This window comes from Macaca thibetana, chromosome X (genome assembly GCF_024542745.1).
Source record: "Macaca thibetana thibetana isolate TM-01 chromosome X, ASM2454274v1, whole genome shotgun sequence".
NCBI classification, from domain to species: domain Eukaryota; kingdom Metazoa; phylum Chordata; class Mammalia; order Primates; family Cercopithecidae; genus Macaca; species Macaca thibetana.
The window spans coordinates 86,126,401-86,146,830 of NC_065598.1; the positions used below are offsets into that span (position 1 = coordinate 86,126,401).

The following is a 20,430-nucleotide window of genomic DNA, read 5'->3' on the forward strand; positions in this document are numbered from 1 at the left end:
TGCATATTCTTAAATACAAAATGAATATATTAAAGTGTGCATATAGTTGAGAGTGCTTTTAATCCATTGTGCGAGTCTATGTCTTTTGATTAGAGAGTTGAATAAATAATGGTTTAAATTTATAATTGATAGGGAAGATTTATTATTGCCATTAAAATAATTTGTTTTTGTATGTCTTATAGCTATTTTGTGCCTCCTCTTTTTTCCAATGCCTTCCTTTGTGGATAGTTGATTTTTTTAATTGACACATTTTTATTCCCTTCTTATTTCCTTTTGTGTGTATTCTATAGATATGTCCTTTGTGGTTACCTTGGTGATTATCCATAATATCCTACATATATGAAAAATTATTTTGAATTAATACTACTTTAATTTAAATCACATACACAAATTATCTTTCTTCATGTCATTGATTTACAAATGTCATATTAATATACTGTCTGACTATTAATATAGGTTTCAAATTTCTTTTATAATTTTTTTCTTTTAAATCCCGTAGAGGAATAAAAAATAGTTATAAACCAAAATGCAAAAAAAGATAGTTTTTATGTGTTTTTCATGTAAGTATCCTTAACAGAAATTTTTATATTTTGTTTGGCTTTAAGTTATTGTCTATACATACATCCTTTTATGTCTACATGAAAGACTCCCTTCAGCATTTCTCTTAGCACAGATCTCGTGATAATGCACTGTCTCAGCTTTTATTTATCTGATAATGTCTTAATTTCTTCCTCATTTTGAAGGACAGCTTTGCCCTGGATTAAATACTTGGTTGAGACTTTTTTTTTGTTTGTGCGTTTGTTTTTTTTCTTTTAACACTGCAGATATATCCCCTTCCAGACTGGAAGGCTCACCTAAATAATCTGATAATTTTATTAAAGATAACTTGTGCATAATTAGTCACTTTTCTCTTGCTGTTTACTAGATTCTGTTTTATATTTGGCTTTTGCAACTTTGATTATTATGCAACTTGCTGTGGGTCCCTTTGGATTTTTTTTTTTTTAACTTGGAGCTTCTTGTATTTTTATATCCATGTTTTAAAATCAGATTTTGGATTTCTTATCATTATTTAAAAAATACTCTATGCCATTTTTCTCACTTCTTTTTTAAGATTACTGTAATGAATATATTGGTCTGCTTGATGGCCTCTCATAAATGTCTTAGACTCTGTTCATGTTCTTCATTATTATTTTATTTGGCTTTGCTCCTCAGATTTACTAACTTCCAATCTTCTACCTTCAAATTTACTAATTCTTTATTGTTCTGGTTTGAGTCTGATGTTGAGCTTCTTTCCTAAACTTTTCAATTCAGTTATTTTTTATCTCAGCTATAGAATTTCTGTTTTGTTCTGTTTTATAATTTATATCTCACTATTGGCATATTCACTTTTATATATGATTTTTCTAATACTTTTTCTTTTTTGTGTTCTTTAAATTTAAGCATACTATAAACAGTTTTTAAAGTATTTTTCGAATAAGTCCTAAATTTTGGTCAATTCATAGAGATTTATTTCAGTCCTTTAGAACGTTTTTTCTTGTTTTTTATGTTTTGCAATTTTTGTTGAAAATTTGACATTTGAAATAACAGCTATTCTTCCAGTTTTCGCAATTTGAGTCTATGTTAGGTGAAACCTTCACTATCAGCCCAGTGTGAAGGATTTATGTTTCTCAGGTCTTCTCTCGGCATGTATATTTCCTGTGCCTGTGTCTGTGCTTTTTTCTAATTCCCTCCATATAAACATCTATGCTGCTTTCCTCATCCTATCTCTCAGTTAGGTGATACAGAATCTGGTTCTGTAAGCAGGTCATAGACAGAGCAAAAATTTGCAAACAATTTCTCTGAGGAAGAAATGCAAGAAATTTGACTACTTCCTTCCAAAAATGCCACACAAGGGAGGGAGTGACACAAGGCTACAGAATTGCTTGTCTTTATGAATGTGACTTCTTGTTGATTAGGCATTTGCTTAATTGTTACAATTCATTGACTGTATTCTGGGGTTCCTGCAAAGTTATTTTAGTCAGTTTACAGTTTATAACTTGATGTTTCTGTGGGGGGCCAAAGAACCTGGAGCTTCCCAAACTGCCATTTTGCCAACAGCTTGGAAGTCTCTTGCTACCTAATTCTGAAAGCTTTATGAAGTTACTGTAATAAAGATAGTGTATTTTGGAGGAGAGAAATATTTGTCAGTAGAACAGAAAGGAAGAGGAACAGAGGAAGATCAGAGTAGACCCACTAAAATATGGACCATGGAGCTTTACAATAGTACAAAGGATTTTATTGGGAAAAAAATGATCTTTTCAACATATGTTGCATATCTCCATGCAAAGACATTAATAATAACAATATTCATACTATTTGCATGTTACAAAAACTAACTCAGATATATTATAGACCTAGATATAAAACATAATCTTATAAAATTTCTAGAAAACACTGACTTTGGGTTCAGCAAATATTTCTTAGATACAACACTAAAAGCACAATTTATAATAAAAAGTTCATGTGCTAGACTTTATAAATATTAAAAGTATTCACTTTTTTCTTTAAGTTCTGGGATACATGTGCAGAATGTGCATTTTTGTTACATAAGTACACATGTGCCATGGTGGTTTATTGCACATATCAACCCATCACCTAGGTTTTAAGCCCCACATGCATTAGATATTCATCCTGATGATCTCCCTCTCCTCACCATCCCCCATGACAGGCCCTGGTATGTGTTGTTTCCTTCCCTCTTTCCACGTGTTCTCATTGTTGAACTCCCACTTCTGAGTGAAACATGCTGTGTTTGGTTTTCTGTTCCTGTGTTAGTTTGCTGAAGATAATGGCTTCCAGCTTCATCCATGTCCTTGCAGAAGATATAATCTCATTCCTTTTTATGGCTGCATAGTACTCCATGCTGTATATGTACCACATTTTCTTTATCCAGTCTGTAGTCAATGGGCATTTGGGTTGGTTCCATGTCTTCGCTATTGTGAATGGTGCTGCAATAAATATACATGTGCATGTATGAGTTCCAGATACTTGAGGAATTGCCACACTGTCTTCCACAATGGTTAAACTAATTTACATTTCCACCAACATCATAAAAGTGTTCCTATTTTTCCACTGCTTCACAAGCATCTGTTGTTTCTTGACTTTTTAATAATCACCATTCTGACAGGAGGGAGATGGTATCTCACTGTGGTTTTGATTCGCATGTCTCTAATGATCAGGGATATTGAGCTTTATTTCATATGATTGTTGGTTGACTAATGCATAACTTCTTTTGAGAAGTTTCTGTTCATATCCTTTGCCCACTTTTTGATGGGGTTATTTGTTTTTGTCTTGTAAATTTGATTACGTTCCTTTTAAATTCTGGATACTAGACCTTTGTCAGATGTGTAGATTGCAAATTTTTTTTCCTGTTCTGTAGGGTGCCTGTTCACTCTGATGATAGTTTCTATTGCTGTGCAGAAGCTCTTTAGTATAATTAGATTCCATTTGTCAATTTGTTGTGATTGCTTTTGGTGATTTCATCATAAAATCTTTGCCCATGCCTATGTCATGATAGTATTGCCTAGGTTTTCTTCTAGGGTTGTTATCGTTTTGGGTTTTACATTTAATTCTTTAATTCATCTTGAGTTAATTTTTGTATAAGGTGTAAGGTAGGCATCCAGTTTTGATTTTCTGCATATGGCTAGACTGTTTTCACAGCACCATTTATTAAATAGGGAATCCTCTTCCCATTGCTTGTTTTTGTCAGGTTTGTTGGAGATCAGATGGTTGGAGATATGTGATCTTATTTCTGAGATCTCTATTCTCTTCCATTGGTCTTTATGTCTGTTTTGGTAGAAATATCATGCTGTTTTGGTTACTGTAGCCTTGCAGTGTAGTTTGAAGCCAGGTAACGTGATGTCTCCAGATTTGTTCTTTTTGCTTGAGATTGTCTTGGCTATATGGCCTCTTTTTTTGGTTCCTTATGAATTTTAAAGTACCTTTTTTTTTTTTCTAATTATGTGAAAAAACGTCAATGGTAGTTTGATGGGATTAACATTTAATCTATAAATTACTTTGGGCAATATGGCCATTTTCACTATGTTGATTCTTCCTATCCATGAGGATGGAGTGTTTTTCCTTCTGTTTAGGTCCTCTCTTCTTTCCTTGAGCACTGGTTTGTAGTTCTCCTTGAAGAGATCCTTCACATCCCTTGTTAGCTGTATTCCTAAGTATTTATTCTCTTTGTAGAAATTGTAAATGGGAGTTCATTCATGATTTGCCTCTCTGCTTGTCTATTGTTTGTGTATAGGAATGCTTGTGATTTTTGCACATTGATTTTGTATCCTGAGATTTTGCTTAAGTTGCTTATCAGCTTAAGGAGTTTTGGGTCTGAGACAATGGAGTTTTCTAAATATAAAATCACGTCATTTGCAAACAGAGACAATTGGACTTCCCTTCTTCCTATTAGAATACCCTTTATTTCTTTCCCTTGCCTGATTGCCTTGACCAGAACTTCCAATAATATGTTGAATAGGAGTGGTGAGAGAGGGAATCCTTGTCTTGTGCCAGTTTTCAAAGGGAGTGCTTCCGGCTTTTGCCTAATCAGTATGATATTGGCTGTGGGTTTATCATAAATAGATCTCATTATTTTGAGATGCATTACATCAACACCTATTTTATTGAGGGGTTTTAGCATGAAGGGATGTTGAATTTTATCAAAGGCCTTTTCTGCATCTGTGGAGATAATCATGTGGTTTTGTCATTGGTTCTATTTATGTGATGAATTACGTTTATTGATTTGTGCATATTGAACCAGCTTTGCATCCTAAGGATAAAGCCAACTTGATTGAGGTGGACAAGTTTTTTGATGTGCTGCTGGACTCAATTTGCCAGTATTTTACTGAGGATTTTTGCATTGATTTTCATCAGGGATATTGGCCTGAAGGTTTTTTTGTTGTTGTTGCTATTGTGTCTCTGCCAAGTTTTGGTATTAGGATGATGCTGGCCTCATAAAATGAGTTAGGGAAGAGTAGTTCCTTTTCAATTGTTTGCAATAGTTTCAGAAGGAATGATGGCAGCTCCTCTTTGTATCTCTGCTAGAATTCAACTGTGAATCTGTCTTTCCTGACCTTTTTTTAGTTGGTAGGCTATTTATTACTGCCTCAATTTCAGAACCTGTTATTGCTCTTTTCAGGGATTTGATGTCTTCCTGGTTTAGTGTTGGGAGGGTGTATGTGTCAAGGAATTTATCCATTTCTTCTAGATATTCTAGTTTATTTGCATAGAAGTGTTTATAGCATTCTCTGATGGTAGTTTGTATTTCTGTGGAGTCAGTGGTATTATCCCCTTTATCATTTTTATTGCATCCATTTGATTTTGCTCTTTTCTTCTTTATTAGTCTATCTAGCATTCTGTTTTATTATTTGTTTTTCAAAAACATATCTCTTTTATTCATTGATTTTTTTTGAAGAGATTTTCGTTTCTCTCCTTCAGTTCTGCTCTAATCTTATTTATTGTCTTCTACTAGCTTTTGGAATTGTTTACTCTTGTTTTTCTAGTTCTTTTAATTGTGATGTTAAGGTGTTGATTTGAGATCTTTCTAGCTTTCCGATGTGGGCATTTAGTGCTATAACTTCCCCTCTTAACACAGCTTTAGCTGTGTTCCAGAGATTCTAATACATTGTTTCTTTGTTCTCATTGGTTTGAAATAACTTCTTGATTTCTGCCTTAATTCCATTATTTACCCAGGAGTCATTCAGGAGCAGGTTGTTCAATTTCCATGAAGTTGTGTGGTTTTGCAGGAGTTTCTTAATCCTGAGTCCTAATTTGATTGCACTGTGGTCTGAGAGACTGTTTGTTATGATTTCAGTTCTTTTGCATTTGCCTAGGAATGTTTTACTTCCAATGATGTGGTCAATTTTAGATTAAGTGCCATGTGGCACTGAGAAGAAAGTATATTCTTTTGTTTTGGGGTAGAGAGTTCAGCATATATCTGTTAGTTCCACTTGATCCAGAGCTGAGTTCAAGTCCTGAAAAGCCTCGTAAATGTTGTCTCGTTGCTCTGTCTAATATTGACAGTGGTGTGCTAAAGTCTCTCACTATTATTGTATGGGAGTTGAAGTTTTTTGGTAGGTCTCTATGAATTTGTTTTATGAATCTGGGTGCTTTTGTATTGGGTTCATATATATTTAGAATAGTTAGCTCTTCTTGTTTAATTGATCCCTTTATCAATATGTAATGCCCTTCTGTGCCTTTTTTTTTTCTTTTTCTTTTTCTTTTTCTTTTTATCTTTGTTGGTTTAAAGTCTGCTTTGTCAGAGACTAGGATTGCAACCCCTGCTTTTTTCTGCTTTCTATTTGCTGGGTAAATTTTCCTTCATCCCTTAATTTTGAGCCTATGTCTGTGTTTGCACGTCAGATGGGTCTCTTGAACATATCACTCTGATAGGTCTTGACTTATTATTCAATTTGCAAGTCTGTGTCTTTTAATTGGGGCATTTAGCCCATTTCCATTTAAGGTTAATATTGTTATGTGTGAATTTGATTCTGTCATTATGATGGTAGCTAGTCATACTGCACACTAGTTGATGCCGTATTTTTTTCATAATGTCATTGGTTTTTATGTTTTGGTGAATTTCTCAGTGGCTGGTACTGGTTTTTCCTTTCCATATTTAGTGCTTCCTTCTGGAGCTCTTGCAAGCAGGCCTTGTGGTGATGAATTTCCTTAGCATTTGCTTGTCTGAGAAGGATTTTATTTCACCTTTTCTTATGAAGCTTAATTTGGCCTGATATTAAATTCTGGGTTGAAAATTCTTCTTATTAAGAATGTTTAGGCTGGGCACGGTGGCTCACGCCTGTAATCCCAGCACTTTGGGAGGCCGAGGTGGGTGGATCACGAGGTCAGGAGATCAAGACCATCCTGGCTAACACGGTGAAACCCCGTCTCTACTAAAAATACAAAAAATTAGCCGGGCGTGGTGATGGGCGCCTGTAGTCCCAGCTACTAGGGAAGCTGAGGCAGGAGAATGGCATGAACCCCGGAGGCAGAGCTTGCAGTGAGCCGAGATTGCACCACTGCACTCCAGCCTGGGCGACAGAGCGAGACTCCGTCTCAAAAAAAAAAAAAAAAAAAGAAAAAAAAGAATGTTTAATATTGGCCCCCACTCTCTTCTGGCTTGTAGGGTTTCTGCTGAGAGATCTGCTGTTAGTCTGATGGGCTTCACTTCGTAGGTGGCCTGGCCTTTCTCTTTGGCTGCCCTTAACATTTTTTCCTTCATTTCAACCTTGGAGAACCCGATGATTATCTGTCTTCGGATTAATCTTCTTGTGAAGTATCTTAGTAGACTTCTCTGTATTTTCTGAATTTGAATGTTGGCCTGTCTTGCTAAGTTCCGGAAGTTCTCCTAGATAATATCCTGAAGTGTGTTTTCCAACTTGCTTCCATTCTTTCCATCTCTTTCAGATACTCGTCTTTTTACATAGTCCCATATTACTTGGAGGTTTTGTTTGTTCCTCTTTATTTATTTTTTTGCCTGCCTTATTTCAGCAAGATAGTCTTTCATTTCTGACGACCTTTTTTTTTCACTTGATTGATTCAGCTATTAATACTTGTGTATGCTTCATGAAGTTCTTGTGCTGTGTTTTTCAGCTCCATCAGGTCATTACGTTCCTCCTTAAACTCGTTATTCTAGTTAGCAGCATCTATAACCTTTTATCAAGTTTCTTAGCTTCTTTGCATTGGGTTACACTATGCTCCTTTACTTCAGCGAAGTTTGTTATTACCCACTTTCTAAAGCCTACTTCTGTCAATTCATCAAACTCATTCTCCGTCCAGTTCTGCACCCTTGCTGGAGAGGTGTTGCAATTATTTGAAGGAGAAGAGGCACTCTGGCCTTTTGGGTTTTCAGCATTTTTTTTTTCTTTTCTTTTTTATTTATTTATTTTTTTTTTCTGATTCTTTCTCATCTTCATGAGTTTGTCTAGTTTCAATCTTTGAGACTGCTGACCCTTGGATGAAGTTTCTGTGGGGACTTTTTTGTTGTTGTTGATTCTGTTGTTGTTGCTTTCTGTTTGTTTATTTTTCTTTCAATAGTCAGGTCCCTCTTCTGTAGGGCTGCTGTGGTTTGCCAGGGGTTAACTTCAGGTCCCCTTTATCTGGTTCACTCCTGCTCCTGGAGATGTCACTTGATGAGCCTGAAGAAGAGCAAAGATGGGTGCCTGCTCCTTCTTCTGGGATCTCTGACCTCGAGGGGAACTGACCTGATGCCAGTAGGAATGCTCCTGTTTAGAGTGTCTGACAACCCCTGTGGGTCTCACCCAGTTGGGTGGCATGGGAAGCAGGATCCATTTAACAAAGCACTTTGACTGTCTCTTGGTAGAGGGGGTGTGCTGCACTGGAGGGAAACCCACTCATCAGGGCTTCCCAGATTCCTCAGAGCTAGCAGGAGGAAAGACTAAATCTCCTGGTCTGTGGAAACTATGGCCAACCATCCCCTTGGGGGCTCAGTCCCAGGGAGATCAGAGTTTTGTTCCTGAGCCCCCCTGGCTGGAGTTGCTGGAGTTCTTGCAGGGAAGCCCTGCAGCGGAAGTGTTTGCTGCCACCACTCCCCCAAGGAGCTCAGCTAACTTAGAAAGCAGGCAGCTGCAGCAGTGGTGATGGCCACCCCTCCCCCTGGAACTTGGCAGGCTTAGGCAGGTTCTAGCCAAGTGGCTGTGAGAATTTGTGCAGCTCTATGGTTGGGAGCCAAGCCCTGGTGGTGTGGGCTCATGAGTGAGATCCTCTGATCCCTGTGTTGCACAGTTCTGTAGAGAAAGCACGGTTTCCCAGGCTGGATAGCACGCCCACTCACTGCCTCCCTTTGCTGAGGGTGGGGGCTCCCCTGCCCTGTGTGGCTCTTCGGTGGGAGCCTTCCTTCCACTGCTCTTCTTTCCTCTCCGTTGAATGCCAGAAGCCCAGTTGGTCCTAATGACAAAACCTGGATACCTTAGTTTCCAACGCAGGATTCAATGCTGTTTGGGATCTTTTCGATGGGAGCCTCTGATCATTGCTGCTTCCATCTTGGCCCCACCCAGTTGTAAGCTCAAAATATCCACTCTTTCAAAGATATGTGAAGAGGATAATAAAGGCAGTTTTTTTGGGGGAAATATTTATAAATTCTGTAATTAATAATGGCTTTCTATCAGGAACATAAAAATAACTCTTGAAAACTCAGTAACAACAACAACAACAACAACAAAAACACTCCAATAAAATAGATGAAAGATTTAGAAACTTCACCACTGAGGAAATATAAATGACAGGTAAGTGCAATATAAAATTCTTAACATTATTAGTCATTCTGGAAATGCATTTTAAAATGAAAGTGGGTATTTAAAAAAAAAATCTGAGTATGCTGAGTAACTGGAACACTCATATATTACTAGTAGGAATGAAGAAGGGTACATCTAATGTGGAAAACATTTTGGTCATTTTTTAAAAAATAAAGTGCAGCAAATACTCATCATTTCCAGAAACTACACTCCTAGGTTTTTACGCAAGTGAAATAAAAACCATATGCATATATAAACCTGTATGTCAATGTTTATAGTATCCTTTCTTTGTAATCAACCAAAATTGAATACAAGTCAAATGTTCTTCAACTGTACACACAAATAAACATTTGTATATCGATACAATTGAATACAATTTGTCAAAAAAAATAGTGACACAAACAATAAAATGCCTGAATTTCAAATGCACTGTGGCAGTAGTCAGACTCAAAAGGCTGTTGTAATAGTTAACTTTAGGTATCAACTAGGCTAAGGGATGCCCCGAGAGCTGGAAAAACATAATTTCTGAGTATGTCTGTGAGAGTGTTTCTGGAAGATGTTGGCACTTGAATCAATAGACTGAGTAAAGACAATCCACTTGTAACAATCTGTCAGGTGTCAACCAATCTATTGAGAGCCCAAATACAGCAAAAAGGCAGAAGGAGGGAAAATTATCTCTCTTCTTGAACTGGAACATTCATCTTCTGCTCTCAGATATTGAAGCTCTTGGTTCTCAGGCCTGTGGTCTCCAGGACTTACACCAGTGGATCCCGCAGATTTCAGACCTTTCGAAGCATACTAAATTATATCACTGGCTTTCATAATTCTCCAGCTTGCACATGAAAAATGGTGAGACTTCTCAGTCTCTATAATTTCATGAGTCAATTCTCATAATAAATCTCTCTCTCTTTTTCTGTCTTTCTCTATCTCTCTGTCTCTCTTCCTATCTCTATTGCTGCCTTTATCTCTCTGTCTCTCTATATATGTATATATGGTATTACATTATTTTATTTCTGTATTATGTGATTATTAGATTTATAAATGTTGATTTATACCTATATTATCTTATGTGACTTTGTAAATTTGAAGACACAGCTCTGTTTTGCATATAAAACCAAATTGTATACTATACTTTATGGGAAAATTACATAGAAGCTATAAATGAAAGTATAAATTTTCCCTTGGCAAAAGCTTTTAAAGGAATGTATATTATTCTGAGTATGCAAACATCTCCTTTACACAGACTCAAAGAAATTCAATTGTTACAGTAAGTATGCCTTCTCCTTTGAAGATGTGCATTATAAAGACATTTTAAGAAGTAGGCATTCTACAAGTTTCCCTTTGTTATTTAGCCATTGGCAATTGTATATATGTATAGACAATTATTAGTCTCATGCTTCAAAATAGCTGTGACGATAGACTAGTTCTATAACATTTTTAGGACTCTACATGCTCTTTTTTTAGGAAAATGACTTTGCATCTTTCTTTCTCATTTATTGTAAAGTGGTCATCCTATAAAGGCAGGGAAACCAAATACCTAAATTATACATAATTCTCTAATATTAGAAATCATCTTTCCTACATTTGCTTCTGCTTCTGAAAAAAATTAAAAATTATGATGATTTTACATTGTTGTCATTTAATATAAACAATGGTGATGTACCAGTAGATTAAAGGCTGAATTTACCTAGTACTTATATTGCACATAGCATGTTAAAATGGTGCTGATACAACACAGAATAAGCGCTGTTTTATTATATAATGCCTTAATACTGTTCAAATACAGGTTTTATTTCTTTTTTTTTTTTAAGTTGTCAAGGTTTTCTTCTAGGGTTTTATGGTTTTGCATTTAAGACTTTAATTTGTCTTGAGTTAATTTTTGTATGAGGTGTAAGGAAGGATCCAGTTTCTGTTTTCTGCATTTGGCTAGCCAGTTTTCCCAGCACCATTTATTAAATAGGGAATCCTTTTCCCATTGCTCATTTTTGTCAGATTTGTCAAAGATCAGATGGTTGTACATGTGTGGTGTTACATCTGAGGTATCTGTTCTATTCCATTGGTCTATATATCTGTTTTGGTACCAGTACCATGCTGTTTTGGTTACTGTAGCCTTGTAGTATAGTTTGAAGTCAGGTAGCATGAGGCCTCCAGCTTTATTGTTTTTGCTTAGAATCATTTTGGCTATATGGGCCCCTTTTTGGTTCCATGTGAAATTTAAAGTAGTTTTTTTTTTTTCTATTCAGGACGTAGGCATGGGCAAAGACTTCATGACTGAAACACCAAAAACAATTCCAACAAAGCCAAAATTGACAAATTGGATCTAATTAAACTAAAGAGCTTCTGCACAGCAAGAGAAACTATCATCAGAGTGAACAAGAAACTTACAGAATGGGAGAAAATTTTTGTAATCTATCCATCTGACAAAGGGCTAATATCCAAAAACTACAAGAAACTTAAACTTACGATAAAAAATAAAAATAAAAAAGTGGGGAAAGAATATGAACATATGAACAGACACTTCTCAAAAGAAGACATTTTTGTGGCCAATAAACATATGAAAAAAAAGCTTATCATCACTGGTCATTAAAGAAATGCAAAGCAAAACCACAGTGAGATACCATCTCACACTAGTTAGTATGGCGATTATTAAAAAGTCAGGAAACAACAGATGCTAGTGACACTGCGGAGAAATAGGAACACTTTTACACTGTTGGTTGGACAGTAAATTACTTCAGCCATTGTGGAAGACAGTGTGGCGATTCCTCAAGGATTTAGAACCAGAAATACCATTTGACACAGCAATCCCATTACTGGGTATATACCCAAAGGGATATAAATCATTCTACTATAAAGACACATGCACACATATGTTTGTTGTGGCACTGTTCACACTAGCAAAGACTTGGAACCAACCCAAATGCCCATCAATGATAGGCTGGATAAAGAAAATGTAGCACATATATACCATGGAACACTATGCAGTCATAAAAAAGAATGAGTTCATGTTCTTTGCAGGGACATGAATGAAGCTGGAAGCCATCATTCTCAGCAAACTAACACAGGAGCAGAAAACCAAATACTTCTCGTTCTCACTCATAAGTGGGAGTTGAACAATGAGAATATATGGATACAGGGAGGGGAATATCACACACTGGGGCCTGTCAGGGGTAGGAAGCAAGGGGAGGTAGAGCATTAGGACAAATACCTAATGCATGCGGGGCTTAAAACTTAGATGATGGGTTGATAGGTGCAGCAAATTACCATGGCATATGTATACCTATGTAAGAAACCTGCACATTCTGTACATGTATTCCAGAACTTAATAATTTTTTTTTTTTTTTTTTTTTTTTTTTGAGATGGAGTCTCGCTCTGTCACCCAGGCTGGAGTGCAATGGCATGATCTCCGCTCACTGCAACCCCCACCTTCCGGGTTCAAGCAATTCTCCTGCCTCAGCCTCCTAAGTAGCTTGAATTATAGGCACGTGCCACCACACCAGGCTAATTTTTGTATTTTTAGTAGAGACAGGGTTTCACCATGTTGATCAGGCTGGTCTCAAACTCCGGACCTCATGATCCACTCACCTCGGCCTCCCAAAGTGCTGGGATTACAGGCATGAACCACCGTGCCAGGCCGGGTAAAGTAAAAAATTTTTTTTTAAAGTTTTATTTTGGGTTAAGGGGTACATGTGCAGGTTTTTTATATTGACAAACTCATGTTATAGGGGCTTGTGGTGCAAATTTTGTTACCCGGGTACTAAGCCTAGTGCCCAATACTTATTTTTTCTGATCCTCTTTCTCCTTCCACCCTCCACCCTCAAGCAGGCCTAAGTATCTCTTGTTCCCCTTTTTGTTTCCATGTGTTCTCATTATTTAGCTTCCACTTATAAGTGAGAACATGCAGTATTTAGTTTTCTGTTCCTGTATTAGTTTGCTAAGATAATAGCCTCCCATTCCATCCATGTTCCCAGAAGGGATATAATATTCTTTTTTTCTGCCTGCATAGTATTCCATGGTATATATGTACCACATTTTCTTTATCCAATCTGTCATTGATGGGCATTTACGTTGATTCCATGTCTTTGCTATTGTGAATGGTGCTGCAATGAACATATGCATGCATATTTCTTTGTGGTAGAACAACTTATATTCCTTTTATTTTACTATATTGATTTTCCTATATTTTACCCAGTAATCAACAACTTAAAAATAATAAGAACTATCTATCCTAAATCCACAGACAAAATCATACTAAACAGTCAAAAGCTGAATGTATTACCCTCGAAAACTGGCACAAGATGAGGATGCCCTGTCTCACCACACCTGTCCATCATAGTATTGGAAGTCCTGGCCAGAGAAATAAGGTAAGAGAAATAAGTAAATGGCATCCAAATAGGATGAGAGAAAGTCAAACTATCCCTGTTTGCAGAAGACATGATTCTATATCTAGAAAACCCCATAGTCATGGCCACAAAGCTTCTTAACCTGATAAACAACTTTAGCAAAGTTTCCGAATACAAAATCAATGCACAAAAATCGCTAGCATTCCTATTCACCAACAGGCAAGCTGAGAGCCAAATCAAGAATGCAATTGTGTTTACAACTGCCGCAAAAAGAATGATACAGCTAGACAGTTAGGTGAAAGAACTCTACAATGAGAATAACAAAACAATGCAGAAAGAAATCAGAGATCACACAAATAAATGAACAAACACTCCATGCTCATGAACAGGAAGAATTAATATCATTAAAATGATCATACTGCCTAAAACAATTTACAGATACAATGCTATTCCTATCAAACTACCAATAATATTCTTCAAAGAACTAGATAAAACTATTATAAAATTCATATGGAATCAAAAAACAGCCTGAATACCTAAGGCAATCCTAAACAAAAATAACAGAACTGAAAGCATCACAGTACCCAACTTCAAAATATACTACAGGGTGGGGCCACACGCCGTGGCTCATGCCTGTAATTTCAGCACTTTGGGAGGGCGGAACACAAGGTCAGGAGTTCGAGACCAGCCTGACCAACAACATGGTGAAACCCCATCTCTACTAAATATACAAAATTTAGCCGGGCATTGTGGCACGCGCCTGTATTCCAGCCTGGGCAATAGAGCGCGAAACTCCGTCCAAAAAAAAAAAAAGGCAGCCGGCAGGCAGGGGCTGGGACCCCAGGCCTGGAGTGCCTGAGGGTCCAGCTGCGATGACGGCAGCGGAGGTCCAGTGGGCTCGGTGCGTGGGTCCGTGGCGGCTCGGGGTCCGCTCGCGGGCTGTGGTGCAAGCAAGCGGCCCGGCTCCCCTCCTCCCCGGCTAGTCTCCGCCGCTGTGATTCGCTGGAAGATGGCGCTGGCCGGATGGAAATTCCAGTGACAGTCTCCAAATTCGCCTCCATCTGTACCATGGGCGCAAATGCTTCAACATTAGAGAAAGAGATTGGTCCAGAACAGTTTCCAGTCAATGAGCATTATTTTGGATTAGTCAATTTTGGGAATACCTGCTACTGCAATTCAGTTCTTCAAGCACTTTACTTTTGTCGTCCATTTCGGGAAAAAGTTCTTGTATGTGAGAGTCAACCCAGGAAAAAGGAGAGCCTTCTTACATGCTTAGCAGATCTCTTTCATAGCATAGCCACTCAGAAGAAAAAGGTTGGAGTAATACCTCCTAAGAAGTTCATCACAAGATTATGGAAAGAAAATGAGCTTTTTGACATCTTGCAACAAGATGTCCGTGAATTCTTGAATTATCTACTAAATACAATTGCTGATATTTTACAAGAAGAGAGAAAGCAGGAAAAACAAAATGGTCACTTACCTAATGATAATACTGATAATGAAAATAATAACAACACACCAGACCCGACATGGGTTCATGAGATTTTTCAGGAAACATTAACTAATGAAACCATATATCTTACTTGTGAAACTATAAGCAGTAAAGATAAAGATTTTTTTAGACCTTTCTGTTGACGTGAAACAAAATACATCAATTACTCACTGCCTAAGGGGTTTTGGCAACACAGAAACTCTGTGTAGTGAATACAAGTATTACTGTGAAGAGCGTCACAGCAAACAGGAAGCACATAAACGGATGAAAGTTTAGGCTGGGCGCGGTGGCTCAAGCCTGTAATCCCAGCACTTTGGGAGGCCGAGAAGGATGGATCATGAGGTCAGGAGATCGAGACCATCCTGGCTAACATGGTGAAACCCTGTCTCTACTAAAAAATATAAAAACTAGCTGGGTGAGGTGGCAGCCACCTGTAGTCCCAGCTGCTCGGGAGGCTGAGGCAGGAGAATGGCGTAAACCCGAGAGGCGGAGCTTGCAGTGAGCTGAGATCTGGCCACTGCACTCCAGCCTGGGCGACAGAGCAAGACTCTGTCTCAAAAAAAAAAAAAAAAAAAAAAAAAGAAAGTTTAAAAACTACCCATGATTCTAGCTCTACACTTGAAGAGACTTAAATATATGGATCAATTTCATCGATATACAAAACTCTCTTACCAGGTAATTTTTTCCTTTAGAACTTTGTCTATTTAACACTTCAGGTTATGCCACCAATCCAGACAGAATGTACGACCTTGTTGCTGTTATGGTTCACTGTGGAAGTGGTCCCAAGGGGGCCATTATATTGCAATAGTTGAGAGTCATGATTTTTGGTTGTTGTTTGATGACGACGTTGTAGAAAAAATAGATGCGCAAGCTATTGAAGAATTCTTCGGGTTGACATCAGATACTCAAAGAACTCTGAGTCTGGTTACATCCTTTCCTGTCGGTCTCAGGACTGAGGCGGAACAGTGATGAAGAGATACTTTCTGCCTCATTTCTTCTCTGGTTATGTTGGAAAGGGTCAAGCACTGATTTTTCAAGAAAAGAGAAATGCAGGAAACTCAGGAGGCAGTAGCACACTTTGCAAATGATAAAGCAAAGACGATAGATTGACAAGCCCTTCCAGTTATGGTAGTTGATTTATTTGCTCAGGTATCATCCTGTCTGCACAGTTCCATACAACAAGGAGGTAAAATCAGAGATACCAGCTCCTCTTGTAAAACAGCCTTCCAGTCATTGACACACATTTTCTCTTTATTAATTGCACCAATAATGTTTTGAATTCCTTCGGGGTGCAGTAGAAAGAATCGGAATCTGTGCTGTATTGATAAGGAGATGATGTTGAACACACTGCATAAATTTGCCTGGTTTAGTATGTATAGAAGCATATTCAGTGGTCTTTTCAAAAGGAAACCAGAAATACTTTTGGGTCCAGCACTTCCAGTTGCCTTCCTGATATGAAAACTAACATGCTGGATAATCCGGTGTCGGGAAGACAAAGATGTTTTGCTTCTCTGAAGAAGCTTATAATAATATACAGTATATATATATGTAGGGAGCAATTGGTCAAAAGTGGCTTTTTGTTTCCCCAAGGGGAAAGGCTGGCTTTGTAATTATAATTTATTCTTTATTTCTTTTACTTAAAACTGGTAGAGTCTAACTATTCTATGAAGTGCTCATGATTCTGTCAGTAAATTTGAGCATATTTTTATTAGTTAATGTCAGTTTAACTGGTCCTTTTGTTTGTTTCTATTTTTAAGGTAAATTTTAAATTATATCTGAAATCAGTAAGATATCTTGAAAAAAACTGCAATGAGAGGAGGTAAATATCCTTTTTCAGGAGGAAGTGATATCTCTGGCTAAGTATTTGTCCTTTTATTATGGTCTCTAAATCAGTTATTTTCTTCAGCTTTAATTTCGTAAAGTTAAAAAACTGTATAAACATTTCCTGTAGTTGTTGGAATAATTAAAAATGCTGGTGCAGTGGTGGTATACCAATCTTTAGAATTCTTAAGTATTCTAATGTTTCAAGTTGAGGTCATGCTTAGGTAAATCATGTCATAGAATTTATGTTATTTTTGGATGTCATTTTTTACCTTGGAAAGAAGTAATAATGTTTGTCATAACCCTAGCAGCCTGGATAGTGAGCTAAACAAACCCTTTGCAGATTACATTTTAATCAATACACTAGGAATACAAAAAACGGGTTATTCCTCCCCTTCCCCCCATCTTTACAAATCTTACTGGAAGGGGGTTCAGAGATTAAAATTTGTGTTTGCTAAGACTTCATTCTGTTGGGGGTTTTAAGAAATAATATATGTAATGTAAAATGTATGTAAACCACTGCAGTTTTTTGGACATTTTTCCATGCATCAGTAAGTTGTCTGACAGTAGCCAAATGTAACCTGCAGAAAGTTATTGAAAGTTATATTCAGAATAATAGCAATCAGGCCTTGGATGTTCTTTATTAAACTCTTTTCAGGCAGTAAATTAAAAAAAAAAAAAATCTGTCATTTTTTCTTTTTTTTTAGGGGGGGCGGAAGGGGTGGGGAATCTGGTTCTGTTGCCCAGGCTGGAGTGCAGTGGCGCCATTGCGGCTCACTGCAAGCTCCACCTCCCGGGTTCATGCCATTCTCCTGCCTCAGCCTCCCAAGTAGCTGGACTACAGGCGCCCGCCACCACGCCCGGCTAATTTTTTGTATTTTTTATTAGAGACGGGGTTTCACTGTGTTAACCAGGATGGTCTTGATCTCCTGACCTCGTGATCTGCCCACCTCGGCCTCCCAAAGTGCTGGGATTATAGGCATAAGCCACTGCGCCCGGCCCAAAATCTGTCATTTTTAAAGTTATTCTGCTAAAACTGTTGACTATGGAAAACAAACAACAAAAAGGAATGTTTTTAGTCTGCTACTATTATTAACATTTATTATCTGTATCTTTTGGCTCAGGAAATGACTTTGCCTATTTGTTCCACAAGCAGATCTTTAACAGGGTCACTTAGGTAATTGGACTGCTTAAACAGATGTGCTGGAAGAAAATCATAATAGTTAGCATTTGTACTAAATATGAAAAGTATTTTGACAAGTTTCTTTTTAAGATAGTTTCTAAAGCCTTACCCTGGCTAGAGATGTTTTGTACAAATTATATATAGACTGCCTGTTCTACCAACATGCCACAGAGAATCACAATCAACAATGTGGGGAAAGTCAGAGCAGTGGAAGTGGATGTGCACTTTTTATTTTGAGGGCTTAAACCAAATCGTCTTGGACTTAAAGCTGTATTTCTGCAGCTTTCAGTAGAGAGAAAAAGAGGAAAGTGAAGCTGTGTCAGTTTTAACATTAGCTATATCACAACATGTTTAAGAAAGATAGATGAAGTCATTTGCATAAAGGTACAGCATTGAAATACTATGTTGTGTTTGTTTTTACATTGTTGCATTAAAAGAAAACATACAGTAAAGGTCAAGTTAAATTTCATATTAAAGCAAGTTCTAGTATGTGTATTGAGTTCCTGGTAGTGACATACTTTGTTCAAATCGACAGCATACTTGGTAGTATGATTTGTCAGGGAAGGGACTGTGGGGTGACAGTTTTACGTTCACTTTTTCTTCTTTTTTTTTTTTTTTTTTTTTTGAGACGGAGTCTCGCTCTGTCGCCCAAGCTGGAGTGCAGTGGCCGGATTTCAGCTCACTGCAGCTCTGCCTTCCGGGTTCCCGCCATTCTCCTGCCTCAGCCTCCCGAGTAGCTGGGACTACAGGCGCCCGCCACCTCGCCCGGCTAGTTTTTTGTATTTTTTAGTAGAGATGGGGTTTCACCATGTTAGCCAGGATGGTCTCGATCTCCTGACCTCGTGATCCACCCATCTCGGCCTCCCAAAGTGCTGGGATTACAGGCTTGAGCCACCGCGCCCGGCCCACTTTTTCTTCTTAATGCAACTGGATCTAAGTAAATGTTTTGAAGCTTATCAGAAACTCAATATACTTTTAAAACATATAGGATCAGGGTTGGGGGAAAAATACAGGTATAGTAAGAAAGAAAAGTGACTCATGAAGAAAGCATTGTGAGGTTGTATGTTGGTTGACTGTGATTAAAATGCAGGGCTGGTGTAAGTTGTAAATGGTGGCTGATTGCTATGTAACTATGTATATGAATGTTGGGATGACTGTCCCATATTTTCTATATTGGAATAAAAATTTCTATAAATTGTTGTAACTAAAAGTAAATATCCTAAATTAAATCCCACTTCTTAAGTCACATGGTTTCTGCCTTGGGAATTTTACCTTTAAAAGATTGTTTAAGACAGGAACCAAGAGGTTTGGGAACAGGGAAAGAAGAAAATGTTGTATTATGTGGGCCTTGTGGCCTCTAACCATCAGTATAGGGTTTTTTCTTTCCTTGATGGCAGAAGACAGACCTCATTTTCATAACATAACTACTCTTGATACTTTCTCTAAAAACACTTTTTATTAAAGAGTCTATCATGAAGTATTTGGCTGGCAGCTGGGAGGCTAAAGCCCTCATCTCCTGGTTCTTCAGTGAATTTAACTGTGTGACCTTGGGCAAGTCACTTAACCTCTCTGTGTTTCAGTCTCCCTATCTTGTAAAATGTGAGTGATATTTACCTCACAGTGTTGTTGTGGGGATTAAGTAGAGATAATGTCTGTAAAGCATTTAAGGTTCTTGAAGAAGGCACTATGTAAATACAAAATAATATCTACTAAAGTTGGTTTATTTGTGGAAAAAAACATATATATACACACACATATTCATGCACACACACACTACAGGGCTACAGTAACCAAAACAGCGTGGCACTGCTATAAAAACAGATACATAGGCTAATGGAACAGAATATGGAACCCAGAAATAAGGCTGTCCACCTAAAATTACCTGATTTTTGGCAAAGTGACAAAAACCAGCAATGGAGAAAAGACTCCCTCCTATTCAATAGATGGTGTTGGGATAACTGGCTAGCCACATGCAGAAGATTTAAACTGTACCCATTTTTTACTTCACATACAAAAATGAACTCAAGGCGGAATAAAGACTTAGACCAACGCTATAAAAACCCTAGAGGACAACCTAGGAAAACACCATCCTAGACATAGAAACTGGCAAAGATTTCATGACAAAGATGCCAAAAGCAATCATAGTAAAAGCAAACATTTACAAATAGGATATATTTAAATGTAAGAGCTTCACCATAGCCAAAGAAACTATCAACAGAGTACACAGACAACCTATGGAACGGGAGAAAATATTTGCAAGCTATGCATTTGACAAAGGTCTAATATATAATATCTGTAAGGACCTTA

At 37.5% G+C, this 20,430-nt stretch overlaps 1 pseudogene; it reads left to right on the plus strand.

Annotated features, from left to right (window-relative positions):
* The first annotated feature begins 14,650 nt into the window (after positions 1–14,650).
* LOC126945970 (ubiquitin carboxyl-terminal hydrolase 12-like) lies at positions 14,651–16,075 on the plus strand (annotated as a pseudogene).
* Positions 16,076–20,430: the final 4,355 nt, after the last annotated feature.